This window comes from Bos grunniens, chromosome 6 (genome assembly GCF_055505025.1).
Source record: "Bos grunniens cultivar Pamir isolate PY7600 chromosome 6, Bosgru_T2T1.0, whole genome shotgun sequence".
Lineage (NCBI taxonomy): Eukaryota > Metazoa > Chordata > Mammalia > Artiodactyla > Bovidae > Bos > Bos grunniens.
The window spans coordinates 20,342,884-20,360,999 of NC_141170.1; the positions used below are offsets into that span (position 1 = coordinate 20,342,884).

The window sequence follows — 18,116 nt, forward strand, 5'->3', positions numbered from 1 at the left end:
CCTGAACCACCAGGGAAACCCTCTCCCCTGCTTTTGGCCTAGTGACATTCAAAAGCACCAGTGATATCATGTCTTTTGCTTGTGCACACTCCCCTAGCCTCCAGTGAAGTCATCTGCCAAAGGTCTCCTCTTTCTTCCCCCCTCTCTGCTCCCTACCCGGCTTGACTGAACCCACTTACTGACTGCCGGCCCCTTCTCCCTTGTAGTCCTCTGCCATGCCTCCCCCTTCTAGAACCTGTGAATATAATCCGTCTCTTTCACTTTCGAACACTTCCTTGTGGTGTTATACCAGTTCGCACCAGCAAAAACTGGTGCGAACTGGTATAACAGCAGTTGGCACTGATCATTGCCAAAAACTCGTTTTAAGTCATATAATTCTTCCTTACAACCCAGGTACCTGTGGCCTCCCCAACCAAGTCACTTCTTCTGGATGTAGCATCGGATCATTCCAAACAAAACCTCCAAAGTGGGTGGGGAAAAAAAAAAGATGCAGCAGTTTTCTGGTGATGTAATCATTTAACGCAGAGAAACAGTTAAACTTCTGTAACTTAATGCAGGAATTTCTCTTGGGACTGCTCTGTTCAGTTGATTTGTTTGTTGTTTCTTGCAAAAGGCCACATTATTTTTATTATTGAAGTTTTTTATGCTTTTATATGTATTTTTAAGTTTGTAATACACTGTAACATGTCAGGGCGTCCCCTTCTTGTCTCATTTCAGATGAAGTTGGAATCTTCTTGAAGTTTTATGAAACCTGCATAAAACTGTGGTTGGTAAACTTTAATATGTATTAGAATCACTTCGCGGAGAAGGCAATGGCAACCCACTCCAGTACTCTTGCCTGGAAAATCCCAGGGACGAGGAGCCTGGTGGGCTGCCGTCTATGGGGTCGCACAGAGTCGGATACGACTGAAGTGACTTAACAGAATCACTTGGGGCTTGGTAAGAAGATAATTTTCTTGAAAACCTACTCCTCTTGTTTTTCTAAGTCTGGGCTCAGCCCAGGAATCTGAATTTTAATAAGCATCTGAGGGATTGTAAAGCAGTAATCCCTAGACCCCAGTTAAAGATACACTGCTGGGAGTAATTTGCACAAAATTGACAACTTTTTACTGTCTCTCCCTTTATTTGGGTCTTCTTTTTATCTTTTAGTCAAGTTTTCGCTCCATATGTTACATCTTGCTCATTATGAGTGGGGTTTTTTTTCCTATTATATCTTGTAATTGTTATTGCTAGTACACAGGAAAGCTGTTGATTTCTTAGATGTTTGTTTTTTATCCAGCCACCTTGCTGAGTCCTCTTGTTAAGCCTAATAGTTTTTCAGTTAAATCTTTTATAAGGACAAGGGGAGAGTGAGATCGGTAAACCAGCCCAGCACCTGGGAACACTTGATTTTTTCTTCCTTCTTTACGTTAAATTTAGCATAAACTATTATATCTAGTTTATGTGTCACTGCATTGTCTAGAGTTTCTAGAACAATGCTGAATGAACACTCACAGGTGGCGGTTTAGTCACAAAGTCATGTCCAACTGGAGTGGGTTGCCATTTCTTTCGCCAGGGGATATTCCTGACCCAGGAATTGAACCCAGATCTCCTGTTGCAGACAGATTCTTACCAACTGAGCTACAAGGGAAGCCGAACACTCATAGGATTCACCCTTAATTTATTCCTGATTTTAAAGGGAATGTCTCTACTATGGTTTAATGGTTAAGAATGGTTTTGGCCATTGCTCTTCTGTGTGTTAGCCGCTCAGTCATGTCCAACTCTTTTCGACCCCATGGGGTTTAGCCTGCCAGGCTCCTCTGTCCATGGCATTCTCCAGGCTAGAATACTGGAGTGGGTTGCTATTTCCTTCTCCAGGAGATCTTCCTGACCCAGGGATCGAACCTGGGTCGATCCCTGGGTCTCCTGCACTGCAGGCAGACTCTTTACCATCTGAGCCACCAGGTTGCTGTTCTATGGACCTTTACAAAATCATGATAAGGAAATAGCCTTCTATTCCTACTCTTCTTAAAGCTGCCTTTTAAAAAAATGAAGAAATGGGTGTAGAATCTGTGGGAAGGAAAAATTCTTTTTCCTTCTATCCTGCTAGGTTCCAGCTGAGGCCTGATAAATGGGACTGACAAAAGGCAAATGAACAAGAGAAAACCAACAAGCTTATTAGCGTGTGCATCCTGCTTACACATGGGAGTGAGCAGAGATGAATAACTCACAAGGGTGGTTAGGATCTAGGGACCAATGAGCCAGACATCCTGGAGTGTGAAGTCAAGTGGCCTTAGGAGACATTCGTGCTGCTCTGCTTAGTTGCTCGTGGGTAACCATCCCCCTTTCCAGGGGATCTTCCCATCACAGGGATTGAACCTGTGTCCTCTGCATTGGCATCCAGATTCTTTACTGTCTGAGCCACCAGGGAAGCGTAAGAAAGCATTAATATGAACAAAGCTAGTAGAGGTGATGGAATTCCAGCTGAGCTATTTCCAAAGATGATGCTATTAAAGTGCTGTACTCAATATGTCAGGAAGTTTGGAAAATTCAGCAGTGGCCATGGGACTGGAAGAGGTCAGTTTTCATTCCAATCCCAAAGAAGGGCAATGCCAAAGAACATTCAAACTACCATACAGTTATGCTCATTTCACATGCTAGTAAGGTTATGCTCAAAATCCTTCAAGCTAGCAGTACTTGAACTAAGAGCTTCCAGATGTACAAGCTGGATTTCAAAGAGGCAGAGGAACCTGAGATCAAATTGCCAACATTTGTTGGATCATGGACAAAGCAAGGGAGTTCCAGAAAAACTTCTGCTTCATTGACTGTGTGGATTACAACAAACTGTGGAAAATTCGTAGAGGTAAGGAATACCAGACCACCTTACCAGTCTCCTGAGAAACCTGTATGTGGGTCAAGAAGCAACAGTTAGAAACGGACATCGAACAATGGACTGGTTCCAAATTGGGAAGGTTGTATAGTGTCACCTTGCTTATTTAACTTATATGCAGAGTACATCATGTGAAATGCCAGGCTGGATGAAGCACAAGCTGAAATTAAGATTGCCTGGAGAAATATCAATAACCTCAGATATGCAGATGACACCACCCTTATGGCAGAAAGCCAAGAAGAACTAATGAGCCTCTTGAATGTGAAAGAGGAGAGTGAAAAAGCTGGCTTAAAACACAACTTTCAAAAAACGAAGATCATGGCACCCATTCCCATCACTTCATGGCAAGTAGATGGGGAAACAATGGAAACAGTGACAGATTTTATTTTGGGGGGCTCAGAAATTACTGCAGATGGTGACTGCAGCCATGAAATTAAGACACTTGCTTCTTGGAAGAAAAGCTGTGACAAACTTAGATACCATATTAAGAAGCAGAGACATCATTTTGCTGACAAAGGTCTGCATGGTCAAAGCTATGGTTTTTCCAGTAGTCATGTACAAATGTGAGAGCTGGACCATAAAGAAGGCTAAGCACCAGAGAATTTATACTTTTGAACGGTGGTGCTGGAGAAGACTGTTGATGGTCCCTTGGATGGCAGGGAGATCCAATCAGTTAATCCTGAAGAAAATCAACCCTGAGTATTCATTGGAAGGACTGATGCTGAAGTGAAGCTCCAATACTTTGGCCACTTGATGTGACAAGCCGACTCATTGGAAAAGACCCTGATGCTGGGAAAGATTGAAGGCAAAAGGAGAAAGGGGCTGGCAGAGGATGAGATGGTTAGATAGCGTCACTCAATGGACATGAATCTGAGCAAACTGCAGAAGATAGTAAAGGACAGGGGATCCTGGCATGCTGCAGTCCATGGGAATCAGATGCAACTTAGCAACTGAACAAAAGCATTTTGTTGTATGTCAATTACACCTCAACTTAAAAAAAGAAGAATTTGGAATATATACCTAACTTCCAAGGGGAGGGGAGAAGGGGAACTTAGGGAAAAGCAAATGACTCTGGCTGAATCAGCCCTTCCTTGGGAGAGCAGACGGTGTGACAATGCCTGACTTTTCTACTGTGCATAAAGAAGATTACAGTTGCTTCTGAGAGGATTTAGGACAATCGAGTTCTTTGGGAAATCCCTTAGGCAGATGAAGGAACTCCAAAACCTTCACAATAGTTCTATGTCAAAGGGGTAGATTTGGGGGTGGCATATCCTGATCCCCTCAAATCTCACACAGTGCCTTTTTAGTGTCTATTTAAGTGATAATATTATTTTCTCTTTTTTTTTTAAAGAAAAAGTATGTTAATATAATTCCTAAGGCATCCCCACTCTTCCGAAATAATTCATATCTAATTGTAGCTTATTCTTTTCTTGCACTCTGAATTTTATTCCTTACAAAAGCAATCTCTCCAACAGTGAGAATTTTCATTGCCTGGCACAACTACAGTTGTCAAGACCAAGGTTTAAAAGCAGATTTCAGTAAAAAGTAAATAAAATAAAAGGGGTGGGGGTTAAAAAAAAAAGGGAGGTTGGAGCAAGGCACCAACTTCAGTTTTGAATATGGAGCCAAATTCAAAGGGAAAGTTCTAGGTGGTAACCTCTTCTAACACAAACCAGATTTGTTGATGCTAAAACCTGTGTTGATAAACCTTTTTCCTGATTCACATTCTTTGTGTGTGTTTGTGTGTATGCTCAGTCGTGTCCAACTGTTTGCAACCCCGTGGAGGTTGCAACCCCGCCAGGCTCCTCTGTCCGTGGAGTTTCCCAGGCAAGAATACTGGAGTGGGTTGCCCTGGCCTTCTCCAAGGGATCTCCCCGATCCAAGGATCAAGTCTGCGTCTCCTGCATTGGCAAGTGGATTCTTTACCACTGTACCATCTAATTGATCAGAAAACATTTCTGTGGTTTCCTGATTCATTGAGAAACTAAGTGTGCTTTGGACTTGGAGTCTCCTTTGTTTTTGTAAATTTAGCTAAATACTTCTTAAACTGTGGTCATTTGAGAAGATTATCAGAATACTTACTGGCATGTTTTGGGGTGGTTCCCTAATGGTCAATCTGTGGATTGGGAAGATGGAGCCAAAGAGATCTTTCTGGTCCACTCAGGAGACTCACACACAAGGTCCAGGGACAGAAATGATTATTGTCTTTTCTTTTTTTCCTTTTTTTCTTGTATAAGGGCATAAACTGTAGATATGTGGAAAAATGAAGAATTTATAATTTTTTGTAAAGAATTATAAAATTTCATCAATTCAAAACTGAGAGTTGATACCTTTTGTTTTTATTCAGAAATGAAATTGGTCTATAGTTTTTCTTGGAGATAATGTTTTTGGTATCAAAAATACCCAATTTTCAAAAAACTTTGAGTAGTTTCTCATATTTTTCATGTTCTGATATAATATATTCAGCTTTAAAATTGGCTTTTTCTTAAAATTTTGCAACTGTTAAAGGGATAATATTCAGAAAAAAAGGAAAATTTTGACTCACACAGATAGAAAAATGAACATGTGTTATTTTATTATATTCCTGCCTTGTTATAAAGGGGGCTTCCATGGTGGCTCAGATGGTAAAGCATCTGCCTGCAATGCAGGAGACATGGGTTTGATCCCTGAGTCAGGAAGATCCCCTGGAGAAGGAAATGGCAACTCACTCCAGTATTCTTGTCTGGAAAATTCCATGGACAGAGGAGCCTGGTGGGCTACAGTCCATGGGGTCTCAAAGAGTTGGACACAACTGAGCGACTTCAGTCACTCACTCACTCATATTCAGTAGTCAGTGAGGGAGCTGGGCAGATGCTATAACCAGTTCAAAGTGAACTTTTTCAAATGGACACATTTACAGATCAATACTGAATATTGAAATAAATGTATTGAATATTGAATGAATATTCAATATTGAAATGAATGTATAAATGTACAAATGAAAACACAAAGTGTTTTTTCACAGATAAGAGGGGAATCAGTTGAGCTTCTTCCAGACACAACAGAACATGCATGTCTGTTGATAAGAATTGTTTTGTGTTACTCTTAATTACCTATAATTTACAATTATAAAATAGCTTTCATAGAATCAGATAACCTGGAAGGCCGTCCTCTAGATGATACAGGTTTCCACTGAGCACAACTTTTTTCCTACAGAAGTGACCCATTAGTAAAGCTAAAGAAATGCATTTATTCAACAAAAGTTTAAATTTCTATCCAGTGTCAATTTCTTTCTAAATTTGATCCATTTGGATTGCCTACATTTAGATTCAGTTTTAGAAATTCATGTATTTCCAGAATATAGTCCATTTCATTGAGATTTTCGAATGTATTAGTATTCAATTGCTTACAGTATTTTCTTCTCTATCTTCTAGAATTTTCTTTTAAATTATTTTTGAAGTCCTGTGATTCAAGTATCAAAAATTATGAAGTTATATAGTGAAGTATATCTTTCCTAAACGTTTATGCATGGGTGCTAAGTCACTTCAGTCATGTCCTACTCTGTGCGACTCTATGGACTGTAACCTGCCAGGGTCCCCTCTCCATAAAATTCTCCAGACAAGAATACTGGAGTTGGTTGCCATTTCCTTCTCCAGGGGATCTTCCTGACCCAAGGATCGAACCCGAATCTCCTACGTCTCCTGCATTGGCAGGCAGGTTCTTTACCACTAGTGCCACCTGGGAAGCCCTCTCATCTATGTCCTCTATCTGCCTAATTCCCACTCCTCCCAACAAGTAACTACTATTTGTTTTGTATATGGTGTGTGTGTATAAAACTATAGACACACATATATACACAGTGTAGAGTGGGAAAAGAGACGCACAACATGAGAGCTATGACTTCAGTTTTATTTGGGGCTGACAGCCTCTTTAATAGGTCCAAGGACCTGCTCTGGAGAGGTGGGGGTGGCGTGAGGTCAGTATATATATGACTTTGGCAAAAGGGGGTATGTGCAGTCAAGCACACATTTTGGCGAAGGCTTCCTGCTAGTCACAGGGAGCAGATGTCACCATTAATGATTTTAGTGCTTTTCTACGTGTGAGAAGGTGAAAGAATTTGGGTTCATAAAATTTTCTTCTGAACATATCCAACTCTCCGAAGGCCTGTTCTGCCAGTTTCCCTCCGAACACAGAATGAGCTGATCTCTGCCCTGAATTCCTTTCAGGATGTGTTGGAGGACAGAGCCTGAACTGCTTAATAGAGCTACAGGATGTAGAGCCTGGTGGGAAGTGATACTCTTATAACACCAGCCAATGTAAATACATATTGTAGACATTTTCTAGCAGTATTTTGCATATTTTTATTCTTAAGATATTTGATTTATTTAATTTTCTGCGGGGGAAGTAGTGGTGGTTTAAGAATCAGCTCTTGGATTTTTCTTTGTGCTAATTTGCTCTTTTTTATAATGCATTGATTGTTGCTCTTAGTTTTATTATAATTCTCCCTCTTAGTTTCCTTATATTTGTCTTTTTTCCTCTAAATTCATGAAGAGACTGCTTCTTTTATTCTTTCTCCAGTTTGTTATTATAATGAAAATATTTAAGGTCACCCATTTATTCCTGAGTATAACTTGACCTGCATCTTCCTACATACAATATTTGAGAAATTCATAAAGATTATGCCAGTATGCATTATCACCAGCACTAATTCTTGTCATTTTTATTAAAATTTTTCTGACTTAAGAAGCAAGCATGTTATCTCACTGTCTTAATTATACTCCTCTTTTATGTTCTCCACTGGCTTCTTATTCTCAGCTTATATAATCCATTGTGCTGATCTTGCCATAGTTCCCATCCCAAAAAATCTTTGATTCTGGCTTTTCTTGGAACTATTGCTCCATCTGTCTACTTAGAGCCAAACCTCTTGAAACAGTACTCCCCACCCCACTCCTTTCTCAACCGAATTGTACTCTAGCTTCTGAGCCATACTCTGAATACCATTCATGCCAGTGTCATCAATGATTTCTGAACCGTCAGATCCAATAATCTCATCTTGTTTCTTGTCTTTGCTGAGCTCTCAAAACATTTGATGTTGTTGCCCATCTTTTCTAGCAATATATTCTTTCTTCCTTTTGCTCAGCCTCCGTGACTGTTTTCTCAGCCTCTCTTTCTCTGTGTGTGTGCTAAGTTGCTTCAGTCGTGTCTGACTCTTTTCAACTGTGGACTGTAGCCTGCCAAGCACCTCTGTCCATGGAATTCTCCAGGCAAGAATACTGGGCTGGGTTTCCATGCCCTCCTCCAGGGAATTTTCCCCACCCATGGATCCAACTCATGTCTCATGCATCTCCTGCATTGAAGGCAGATTCTTTACCCACTGAGCAACCTTCCCTTCCTCCCTTGCCTCTAAACATGAGTGTTCTGCAACCTTTATTTCCATAAAATAAAATTCATATTTTATAGCAAGACAAGAAAAATTTAAACATGAAACATTTTGTCCGCCTTTTGGCCTCCTCTGTTTCCCCTACCATACCTTTTATATCTGCATTATACAAGGACCAAACCTCCCCCATTGGCAGAAATACCTATTCAACCATAAACAGGAACCTTTTCCCAGCATCAACAAGACAACTCCTTAAAAAATAACATTCCTTCTTGAACTTGTAAGAGACCACAATGATGCTTAGATCTGGATTGTGCAAACTGTTGATATGTCATTAATGTTCAGCCTTCTGTCTCAGAAAACTTCCATAACTGTGTTTGTTATGTGACTTGTAAGGGGTGGAACAGTTATGGGAGCTTTCTGAGATGCTGTTCCTGGATTTTAATCCTCAAATTAAAAATTTCATTTCTTTTTGATAGACCAGTTAATTTTCTGTCGACTCTTCTCATCCTACGCCGTCTGAATTACTGCAATGGCTGCCTTGGCTTGAACTTTGAATCTTGACTTGAACCTCTGTGGAACGGACTCCCAAACCTTTTGTCTTTAACATCACCCTCAGTTCTGAGCTGTGTATTTCTTTTCTGAATGTCCCAAAGGCCTCTTAAACGCAGCTTGTCCATATTATCATACTTTTTCGTTTCCTCGGGCATTTTGATTTTCCTTCAGCTACTCTTGTCTGATTCACTTTGTACACCAGAAACTAACACAACATTGTAAAGCAATTATACTCCAATAAAACAACAACAACAAAAACCCTTTCCCTGGCTTCTGCAACAAACTCTCCCTTGTCCTCTTGTCTGGCTGATGACTCACACTCACTCGCCTCTGCAGTATCCCCTTTGTCCTCGCCTCCTGATGTGCCGGGGTCCTCTGTCTTTGGCCCTGCTGAGCTCTCCCTCTGCTCTGCCCTCTTCCCGCTCCCTCCCCGCTCGCTCATCCCCTGCCCTCATCCACACTCTCCTGGAGTGATCTCTCCCCTGCACTTTCATGGCTCCCCCATCACCAGGAGGCTTAACTCCCACATCAGTATGTCCAGACTGCCTGCTTTCCTGAACGCCAGGCCTGTGTCATCTCCTGCCTTCTTAACAACTCTGCTTTCATCCCTCAGAGACACCATAAAACTTGACTTGCCCAAGATAATGGGCCGAGAGGGCAAAGACAGTAGAAATAGTAAGAGAAATGGGAGAACAAAAGGAGGGTCTTGGGAAGGAAAAAATTGTCAATGAATTTTTATGCCTCTCCCGCCTTGCCCCAGCTGTGTTGGGGCTGCTCACCATCCCACCCACTTTTCCACACTAGAGCCATGGTTTTTAGCATCTAGTCTCCCGGCCAGCGTTACCTGGGAGCTTGTTAGAAATACAGATTCTTAGGCCCCACACCAGGCCTACTGAATCAGACACTCAGAGGTGAGGTCCGAAAATCTATGTTTTGTGTTTGGATAAGATCTCCAGGGACTTCCCTGGTGGTCCAGTGGCTAAGACTCTGTGTTCCCAATGCAGGAGGCCTGGGTTCAATTCCTGGTCAGGGAACTAGATCCCACATGCCGCAACTAAAGATCCTGCATGCTGCATCCAAGACCCAACGCAGCCAATAAATAAGTAAATTAAATATATTTTTTTAAAAATAAGCTCTCCAGGAGATTCTGAGGCCTGCTAAGGTTTGAAAATCCCTGACCTAGTGAATTCCCTATTCATCCTTCATGGCCCAGCATCAGTGTTACCTCATCTGCAGAGCCCTCCCTAATCCTCTTAGACAAAATTAATGACTTCCTCCTCTGTTTTCCCATAGTACTTTATCCATGCCAATTATATAGCACTTATTCTATTTTAGTTAGCTTTTTAAGAATCCTTCCTCTCCAACAGATGATAAAGTCCAGGGTTATTATTGATCTTCATATTTCGAGCACTAGGCATGGTGCCTGGTATGAAGTAGACATGTTACTTGATCACAAATTACTTTTATTCATTCTGCCCTGCATGACATCCTGTCCCTCCCTTCTTACCCATTCTTTTTCTTCCCTCCTTGCCTTGAACCTGGCTTCTGGGTATGAATAAATCATTACAGTGAGATCTTACTGTTTAAAAGCAATGTTCTCATTGGATTCAAAGGTTCAACCTGTTCATATCTATCAGGTGGAGTTCGAAGAGAGCAGAACCACAAATAGAGATATATAGGGGTGTGTGTGTGTGAGTGTGTATGTGTGTTTGGATAATTGTTACAGGGATTTGAGCTCATATGAGTATAAGCTAATTAAACTAACTGTCTTTACTTGCATGCTGGAACTTGAGTCCATTTGGGCCAACATTTGGGAAGGGAGAGAGAGCTGTAAAGGGAGTGTGTGGGGAAAGTGAAGGAAAACCAGACCCCTCAAGTGCACGGTGGAACTCATAAGCATGAACTTGAACCCAAGGACAGACTGGAACGGGACAGTTCTGCCTCAAACCTTGATGATATGGATGTCCCACGTGTGTAGCAAGTGCCGCTGCCATGGAGCTAAACACACTCCCAACCCAGCAGTTGGAGGCGCTAAAGGAGAATCCGGGAAAGGGGGGCAGCTTTAGCCAGTGGATGCCCCTCACTGAAGAGAAGGCCAGCAGATAAACAACCTCAAGTGGGAGCTGTAAGAGCACCTGCCTCAGGGACTGCCCTGGTGGTCCAGCACCTCCTAGCATGGAACTAAGATCCTGTATGCCACGCAGCGGGGCCAAAAATAAAAAAACGAAACACCTGCCCTGACCTTCCGAGAGTGAAAATAAAATGCCTCTGTGCTTCTAAAAGTACTCCAAAATAAACTTTTTTTAAATGGCTGCTGCTTCACTTTCGCCTCCAAATCTCATGTGAAAATTTGCCTTGTGCCCCATTCTCACCAAGAACAGACCAGGAAGAAATTCGGGAAAACTTAGTTTAGGCTAACAAGCTGACACCTTATAAAGTCACCACAATATCCATGAGTCTGATTCTGAAATTGTTATTGTTCAGTTGCTAAATCGTGTCTGACTCTTTGCTGACCCTGTGGACTGCAGCATGCCAGGCTTCCCTGTCTTTCACCATCTCCCAGAGCTTGCTCAAACTCATGTCCATCGAGTCGGTGATGCCATCCAACCATCTCATCCTCTGTCACCTCCTTCTCCTCCTGCCCTCTATTTTTCCCAGCATCAGAGTCTTTTCCAGTGAGTCATCTCTTTGCATCAGGTGGCCCAAGTACTGGAGCTTCAGCTTCAGCATCAGTCCTTCCAATGAATATTCAGGACCAATTTCCTTTAGGATTCACTGGTTTGATACTCTCAAGAGTCTTCTACAACACCACAGTTTGAAAGCATCAATTCTTCAGTGCTCAGCCTTCTTTATGGTCCAACTCTCACATCCATACATGACTACTGGAAAAACCATAGCTTTGACTATACAGACCATTGTTGGCAAGGTGATGTCTATGCTTTTTAATATGCTGTCTAGGTTGGTCATAGCTTTTCTTCCAAGGAGCAAGCGTCTTTTAATTTCATGGCTGCAGTCACTGTCCACAGTGATTTTGGAGCCCAGGAAAAATAAAGTCTGTCGCTGTTTCCATTATTTCCCTATCTATTTGCCTTGAAGTGATGGGACCATATGCCATGGTCTTAGTTTTCTGAATGTTGAGTTTTAAGCCAACTTTTTCACTCTTCTCTTTCACATTCATCAAGAGGCTCTTTAGTTCCTCTTCGCTTTCTGCCATAAATGTGGTGTCATCTGCAAATCTGAGGTTACTGATATTCCTCCCAGCAATCTTGATTCCAGCTTGTGATTCATCCTGCCCAGCCTTTCACATGATGTACTCTGCATGATTCTGAAATATCTGAGATTTACTCTCTGAACTGAAAGCTCTGCAATATAGGCAATATTTTGTAAGAAAAACCACACTGTGAGCTGGGTTATAAAGGAAAACCCTGCTTAGATTGGCTGGCAGTGGAACTGGTCCCAGAAAGATGGATAAGAATTACACAGGGGAAGATGAAGACATCCCAGGGGAGACAAATCATGATTCTCAACACAAGATCCTCAGTCACCAGTGAAAGGCATGATTATGCTGAGGACATTATCTTTACTGAGGAAGAACAGATTTTAGAAGGATTATCAGTTAAAGTTAAAACAAAGCCATCTAAATTTAACTCATTAGAATATCCTTTATGCATTATAGTTTAGTGAGGTTTTTTAATACTAGTGACTGTAATAAAGGATAATAGAGTTCAGTAGAATATAGTGGGTGAGAGCTTAGACTCCCCACTTAATAGCCCTGTGACTTGAAGCAAGATATTATACTTTTGTAAGCCTTTGTATTCTCATTTGTAAATTGGCACTAATAATGGTCTCTACCTCACAGAGCTGTTGTGAGGACTTAATAAGAGAATGCATGTCGAGTACTTGGTTGGCAGAATATTAGGCACATAAGTATGTTAACTGCTGCCGGTATCTCATTGTCATTGTTGGTGCTGTTATTACCAATACTGCTATTGTTTTTCTAAGAAATACTTTCCAGGCAGGCTGGTTCCAAAGATTCAGTGATACCTTTGATCTCAGCAGACAAGATCGTTGTTATCAGAAGAAATTTGCTCTTGTTATTTTTATCTTTCCTTTGAATTCAAATATTGTTGCCTTTGTCTCTTCAGCTCAATCCCAAAATTCATCCCTCTGCTTTCCTGTAAATCTTCTCTTTCCTTTGCCTAAGTCATGGGCTTTGCAACTTTTCTCTACTACCTGCTCTACAAAGCCTTGGGCAAGGATGGTTTGAGAGCCCAAAGCGCAGCAGTTAATACAGCTAGAGCCCCAGCCTCCGGGCCTGTTCACGACCTACGTGTCCATGTGCACACTTCCCAGAGTTGGTCACTTGGCCCACCCTCAGGTGCTAGCAGAAGGGAATGAGATGAGGTTAAAGCTATTGAAGGGCAATGCTCTGTGGCAGCCTGAATGGGAAGGAAATCCAAGGAAGAGGGTGTATATGTATATGTGTGGCCGATTCACTTTGCTGTACAGCAGAAACTAACATAACATTGTAAAGCAACTACACTCCAATTAAGAAATAAAAAAACTAAAAATTAAACAAAAATAAAGCAATTGTAGGTCTTCCCTGAAGCAGAGTGTAGAGACTTGTTCTGTGGAGCCATGGAGAAATAGACTGATGTCCGCCCACAGCCGTGGGTTTCAATTTACAACCATAATTAGAAGCTGTTAAGCCTTTTTCTGCCTGAGAGAAAGACCTGCATATTTCTTTATCTTTGTTAAACAATTAAAAACAACAAACAAAATGTTATCCTTTAATTAAAGAGCTATCCTAACCTCTTTCTTTACTTGATTATCATTGAGTTTTCATAAATCTTTATCTCCTGCAAATCTGCAGTCTCATCCGCTCCCTCCACCACCACCGCCTCCCTCACCATCTTTAATTAGATTTCCTGGTTTGTGACCATTTTAACTGGAGAAAAATCACTGCACTGGAATTTGAAATAATACAGTCCCTTCTGGCTTTATTACTTAGTTTCAGTATTAATTCAGTTCAATTCAATTCAGTCACTCAGTTGTGTCCAACTCTCTGCGACGCCATGGACTGCAGCACGCCAGGCTTCCCTGTCCATCAGCAACTTCCAGACTTTGCTCAAACTCATGTCCATCGAGTCAGTGATGCCATCCAACCATCTCATCCTCTGTCATCCCCTTCTCCTCCTGCCTTCAATCTTTCCCAGCATCAGGGTCTTTTCCAGTGAATCAGTTCTTTGCATCAGGTGGCCAAAGTATTGGCGTTTTCAGCTTTAGCATCAGTCCTTCCAATGAATATTCAGGACTGATTTCCTTTAGGATTGACCGGTTGGATCTCCTTGCAGTCCAAGGGACTCTCAAGAGTCATCTCCAACACCCCAGTTCAAAAGCATCAATTCTTCAGCATTCAGCTTTCTTTATAGTTCAACTCTCACATCCATACATGACTACTGGAAAAACCATAGCTTTGACTAGATGGACCTTTGTTGGGAAAGTAATGTCTCTGCTTTTTAATATGCTGTCTAGGTTGGTCACAGCCTTTCTTCCAAGGAGCATGCTTCTTTTACTTTCATGGCTGCAATCACCATCTGCAGTGATTTTGGAGCCCAAGAAAATAAAGTCTTTCACTGTTTCCCCATCTATTTGCCATCAAGTGACAGAACCGGATGACATGATCTTAGTTTTCTGAATGTTGAGTTTCAAGCTAACTCAGTATTGATTGGATCCCCAAAATGTATTTTCATTTATATACTTCTCCTTTAAAACAAAATCTATGGATCCTTTCAAAGAAATCACTTTTTTCTTCTTTAAAAAAAATCACGTTTTTTCTAAGCCCAAATTGATTTGATTCCAATTACAAAAATTCCCTCAGTAGAATAAAGGGTTCCTAGTCATTGAAAGGTGTATTTTGCAGACCCCATCTCAGCTGTTTCCAAGAATGAAATGCCTCAGGCATTCGTTCTGCTTTCACCTTCCACCTTCAAAATATTTCTCAGACTTCCCTGGTGGTTAAGAATTTGCCTGCCAATGCAGGGGACATAGGTTCAATCCCTGGTCTGGGAAGATCTCACATGCTGTGGGGCTACTCAGCCTATGCTCTGGAGCCCATGCTCTACGAGGAGCCCTCGTACTGCAACTAGAGAAAACCTGTGCACAACAATGAAGACCCAACAGCCAAAAATTTTATTAAAAAGTCTCTTGAATTGGTGTGTTTCACAATGTCCCAGCTGCTACTGCTTTGGTTCAAGATATCTGTGTCTCCAGCACAAGCTCTAGGAGTTGGTGATGGACAGGGAAGACTGCTGTGCTGCAGTCCATAGGGTTGCACAGAGTCGGACACAACTGAATGACTGAACTGAACTGATCCGTATCTCTCTTGGAGAGACAAGTGCAAGAGCTTTCGGCTCCCCCAGTACCACAGCCATACCGAAATCCTCTTTGGTGGTAAAACAAGTTCATTTTCTAATCCTGTTTCCATGGCTTTGTTCCTCTGCCCAGGATTCCCTTTCAGCTTTGTCTGCCTGGTGAATTCCTTCCAGACCATCTTAAATGTCACCTTCTCTATTCATCTCTCCCTAGCTTCCTCCGGGGGATTAGGCATGCCTGACTTTGGGCTTGTAGAGCTTGTTTGTATTATGAAAGCTATGACATTTGCATGTGTAATTATCTGATGCTGTCCCACTCCTCCTCTAGACACCTTGATAACAGAATCCTTGCCTTCTTCATAAATATACCCAGGGAAGACACTTGGTAAATACTTGTTGAGCAAATGAAAACAAAATCTCCTTTAAAAAAAAAAAAAACAAACTCCTTTTTTTAGGTTGGTATATAAATAAGAAAGAATAAAGGAGACAATTGCTTGTATGTTTTTCTGAAGAAACTAGAGAAAGCTGCAAGTAACTTGTTTGCAATTTAAAAGAAATGGGTTATTTCAGTCAGAGGATAAAAAGCAGGGCTCCCAAGATATACTTCACTCTTCTTAGAAATGGATAATATCTGCCTAAATATACAATGAATGTCTTTGTAGAAAGAAAAAAACAGATTTTGTTTTTGTTCAAAAACGATCAAAGAATAAAATAGTACATCTGAGATAATCTTAGTTTCTGCGACCCAGTTTTGAATTATGGTCATGTTTTTAGGTGTTGTGTTTTAATAAAGTAGGTTATTTTGACCCTACCCACTCTTTCCTCTCTTTAAAAAAATTTTTTTATTTGTTTGGCTGCACCGGTCTTAGCTGTAGTACGCAGGATCTTCGATTTTCATTACCGTGTGCAGGGTCTTAAGTTGCTGCATGTGGGATCTAGTTCCCCGACCAGGGATTGAACCCAGGCCCCTGCATTGGGAGCTTGGAGTCTTAGCTTCTGGATGTGAGAAACACGCTCACCAGCCCAAACTCAAAGAATGGACTTGGAGACATGAGCTGCAGCGAGAAGCCAGGCTTAAATGATGGTGTTGCAAGGTCAGGTGTCTGATGGGCAGGCACACCCAGAGTGGTTCCACAGAGCATCTTATCCCTAGCACACAGGTCCCTCCCCTAGTTCCTCAATGGCTGAATTCTATGGGGTGAACAATCTTGCCAGACATTGCATAAGTTTGTTCCCTCCCTCTTTATGGGCTGCCCCCTGCCTGACATCCTGTTTCCCCTTTCCTGCGCACCTATTCTCCTTCTTACATTTTGAATTCGCCAATAGAATGAACCCGCACCAAAATCCTAGGCACCCCTCCCTCCCTCTGTTTGCCCGGACTTTCCAGTTTTGTAAGCCTTATGGCTATCGGCTATTACATCAGCACGCTGTCACTCAGAGCTAGCTGTTCTTGAAAATGAACCACTTTAAGTTTTTTATTTCTTACATGGACCACCGGGGAAGTCCTTCCTGCCACTCTGTCATCATCATAGAGAATGCTCAGGACCCTACAGTTGGCTATCTGATGCCTCTCAGGACAGTACACGTTTTGATTTCATGCACTAAGATGCCAGATTTTCTTTGCACCCCAAATAAACCTAGAGGCACCTCTTTATCTTTGTAAATCCAACATTTAATGCAACAGGAAGTAAAAGTTTATGTGCTATGACCCCCACTAACTTTCAGAATATATTCTGGGGTGTTTTGTTGGTGCTTACTTCCGTTATATCAGAACTATTTCAAGAATATTTGATGGTTTGATTTCTCCACATTGTTTCATTTGGTCAGTTATGGACTTTGGTAACAAGGACAGGGTATGCCTCACAATTCTTTTTTTTTTTGAATTTGTTACAATATTCAGTTCAGTTCAGTTCAGTTGCTCAGTTCTGTCGGACTCTTTGTGACCCCATGAACTGCAGCACGTCAGGCCTCCCTGTCCATCACCAACTCCCAGAGCCTACCCAAACTCATGTCCATTGAGTTGGTGATGCCATCCAACTGTCTCATCCTCTGTTGTCCCCTTCTCCTCCTGCCCTCAATCTTCCCCAGCATCAGGGTCTTTTCAAATGAGTCAGCTCTTCACATGAGGTGGCCAAAGTACTGGAGTTTCAGCTTCAACGTCAGTCCTTCCAATGAACACCCAGGACTGATCTCCTTTAGGATGGACTGGTTGGATCTCCTTGCAGTCCAAGGGACTCTCAAGAGTCTTCTCCAACACCCCAGTTCAAAAGCATCAATTCTTTGGTGCTCAGCTTTCTTTATAGTCCAACTCTCACATCCATACATGACTACTGGAAAAATTACAATATTACTTCTGTTTTATGTTTGGAGTTTTTGACCCCAAGGCATATGGGATCTCAGCTCCCCATCCAGGGACCCAATCTGCACCCCCGGCATTGGAAGGTGAAGTCTTAACCACTGGCCCACCAGGGAAGTCCCTAGCTCACCATTCTTAACCAGACAACTCCCAAGGCAGAGAAGTGTGATTAGAAATGGGAATAGCAGCCCTTCCTATGGCCTTCTAGCCTTTTTCCCATGTAACTGTGAAAACAAATAACTACACTCTACGGAATAACCTGATCACTGCTACACACAAGTTGAAAACAAAGATCTACACCTATACTACAGTAAAAGTGTTTCGTGCTGACTGTAGTGATCAAGACCATGGTAGAGAGGGAGGCATTTGAGCTGGGTCTTGATGGGGCATAGAACTGCAAGATGCTGGAAGGAAAAAGAAGGTTATCAAGCATATGTTTCTGGAGAATATTGTGGACAAATAGCACACGTCATCGTCCTAAACCACTGTCAGAAAGATCCCTTAGAGAATAGAATGGCTATGCAATCCAGTATTCTTGCCTGGAGAATCTCATGGACAGAGGAGCCTGGTGGGCTACCGTCCATGGGGTCTCAAAGACTGACA

General features: G+C 41.9%; 1 protein-coding gene across 9 annotated transcripts in view; it reads left to right on the forward strand.

Annotated features, from left to right (window-relative positions):
• The window catches only part of TMEM150C (transmembrane protein 150C), a 115,266-nt gene that overhangs the window by 39,668 nt on the left and 57,482 nt on the right, over nucleotides 1-18,116 (forward strand). For 4 of the 9 annotated variants that reach the window (XM_086405126.1, XM_086405131.1, XM_086405125.1 and 1 more), the window contains exon 2: nucleotides 718-766. The exons of the other annotated variants lie outside the window; for them this stretch is intronic. The gene's annotated coding sequence lies outside the window, so the exon portion shown is untranslated. The remainder of the gene's footprint in view (nucleotides 1-717; nucleotides 767-18,116) is intronic. 9 annotated transcript variants of the gene reach the window in all.